At 39.7% G+C, this 2,500-nt stretch overlaps 2 non-coding genes across 2 annotated transcripts; both read left to right on the top strand.

Moving 5' to 3' along the window:
• The first annotated feature begins 1,170 nt into the window (after positions 1 to 1,170).
• TRNAR-CCU (transfer RNA arginine (anticodon CCU)) lies at positions 1,171 to 1,243 on the top strand. Its single transcript has one exon. It is a non-coding gene; the product is annotated as a tRNA-Arg (tRNA).
• A 648-nt stretch (positions 1,244 to 1,891) lies between these two features.
• TRNAR-UCG (transfer RNA arginine (anticodon UCG)) lies at positions 1,892 to 1,964 on the top strand. Its single transcript has one exon. It is a non-coding gene; the product is annotated as a tRNA-Arg (tRNA).
• Positions 1,965 to 2,500: the final 536 nt, after the last annotated feature.

The raw sequence follows: 2,500 nt of genomic DNA, 5'->3' as shown, positions 1-2,500 counted from the left end.
TATGCAGGAAGGAGCAATTTGTACTACTTTCAAAACAGTTTCACTCCACGTCTGGAAACGTCCTGAGCTATGTAGAGCATACAAATGAGCTTTAAACTCATGAGGAAAGAGGTTTGTATGCAAAAAGGAAAACAAAAGCATATCGTACTCATAAAATTCTCAATATATAGATTCCAAAAAAGTGCTTCCAGCGAAAAGAGCTGAAAGAACACTATGGGATGTAAACCTGAATACCTTTCAATAATATGTTCTCCATCCATGCATACCACCTACATGATAAAAATCATCTCAGGTGAACGGATGACCGCGTGGCCTAATGGATAAGGCGTCTGACTTCGGATCAGATGATTGAGGGTTCGAGTCCCTTCATGGTCGATTTTGGCCAATGGTCACACAATCTGCTTTACATTCAGAGTGGAAAAAGTATTTTCCAATACTCTTGTAGTCCTCACTTTCTCATTACTAATCATTAATAAAGTGGAGTGCATACTGTAAACTCATTCAGGTTGCATCTTCAGTCTAACTACTTGTGCATTTTAGTGGCTTTAAAAAGTGCTTCTATGCCGACGCACTGAATATGTAATAGGTTTGCAGAATTTTGACGTGACAGAATGGGTTTTTAGCTTAAGTGTGTGTAGAAGAACTGCAAGGTGTGTGCCTATGTGTGCATAGAGTGCTACATGTGTAAAATCTGTATGATTTGGGCAGTTAAAGTGCTGATTTTGCCTCCGAGTAAGAAAAGTACTACAAAAAATGCATAAAGGATCGGCACATTGGCTGCCTTTGCTGATGCCCCCGTTGCCTAATTTGTAGTGCAATGGTTAAGTTGCAGAGTGTGGTTGAACTTGGTTAGGAGACTTGGTGCCTCTTTCCGTGTCCTGCTGATGATAAGGATGGCTTGATACCATTTTCTAAGCCCAGTATATTGAGAAAAGAAGTAAGTGAAGAAGAAGTGTGGAGTCGAAAGTGGTTCTCCAATTTCTCTCCACTTGCTAAAATTGTAAAGTCTCCATTATAGCATAGAAGAGAGCGTTAAAGTCGGGGATGGAAGAGGATGAAAATGGGAAGTTTACTTATAGAGAGAAGTGAGAAATGCCCTGTGTGCACACACCGGTGTCTGACCATAGAATACATTTAAATAATGTCTCTAGAAAAGAGCTATGCATGTGTGCCTCAGTGGCCTAATGGATAAGGCACTGGCCTCCTAAGCCAGGGATTGTGGGTTTGAGTCCCATCTGAGGTGATAACAAAAATCCTCCCTCTATCTTTTCCAGAAAATTAGGGAGATTTATTACATGCTTCTTCTCAGAAGTTTATGAGGGATTAGTTACTTTGAAACGGTCCCATTTTACTTGTGTACACTTCACAGTCATGTTAGTGTTCTGAAACTGCAAAGTATATTTTTAAATGCCTATTTTTGTGAGATGCATTTTCGACCGGCCAGAACATATTCCTTTGGAAAAAATTATTTGAATTGGATTGGTGTGAATCTTGTTTCTAGAGGTGGTGACAGGCTTTCAGCTACTTGAATAGGTCAAGCCAGGATTCATAAAACGTATACAACCTATGTGAGTGTGAAAAATTAGCATATGCAGGAAGGAGCAATTTGTCCTACTTTCAAAACAGTTTCACTCCACGTCTGGAAACTTCCAGAGCTATGTAGAGAATACAAATGAGCTTTAAACGCATGAGGAAAGAGGTTTGTATGCAAAAAGGAAAACAAAAGCATATAGTACTCATAAAATACTCAATATATAGATTCCAAAAAAGTGCTTCCAGAGAAAAGAGCTGAAAGAACACTATGGGATGTAAACCTGAATACCTTTTTAATAATATGTTCTCCATCCATGCATACCACCTACATGATAAAAATCATCTCAGGTGAACGGATGACCGCGTGGCCTAATGGATAAGGCGTCTGACTTCGGATCAGAAGATTGAGGGTTAGAGTCCCTTCGTGGTCGTTTTTGGCCAATGGTCACACAATCTGCTTTACATTCAGAGTGGAAAAAGTATTTTCCAATACTCTTGTAGTCCTCACTTTCTCATTACTAATCATTAATAAAGTGGAGTACATACTGTAAACTCATTCAGGTTGCATCTTCAGTCTAACTACTTGTGCATTTTAGTGGCATTAAAAAGTGCTTCTATGCCGACGCACTGAATATGTAATAGGTTTGCAGAATTTTGACGTGACAGAATGGGTTTTTAGCTTAAGTGTGTGTAGAAGAACTGCAAGGTGTGTGCCTATGTGTGCATAGAGTGCTACATGTGTAAAGTCTGTATGATTTGGGCAGTTAAAGTGCTGATTTTGCCTCCGAGTAAGAAAAGTACTACAAAAAATGTATAAAGGATCGGCACATTGGCTGCCTTTGCTGATGCCCCCGTTGCCTAATTTGTAGTGCAATGGTTAAGTTGCAGAGTGTGGTTGAACTTGGTTAGGAGACTTGGTGCCTCTTTCCGTGTCCTGCTGATGATAAAGATGGCTTGATACCATTTT

This window comes from Triturus cristatus, chromosome 4_1, assembly GCF_964204655.1.
Source record: "Triturus cristatus chromosome 4_1, aTriCri1.1, whole genome shotgun sequence".
NCBI lineage: Eukaryota > Metazoa > Chordata > Amphibia > Caudata > Salamandridae > Triturus > Triturus cristatus.
Note: the sequence above shows the minus strand (reverse complement) of the source record. Positions and strands in the feature narration are given on the sequence as shown.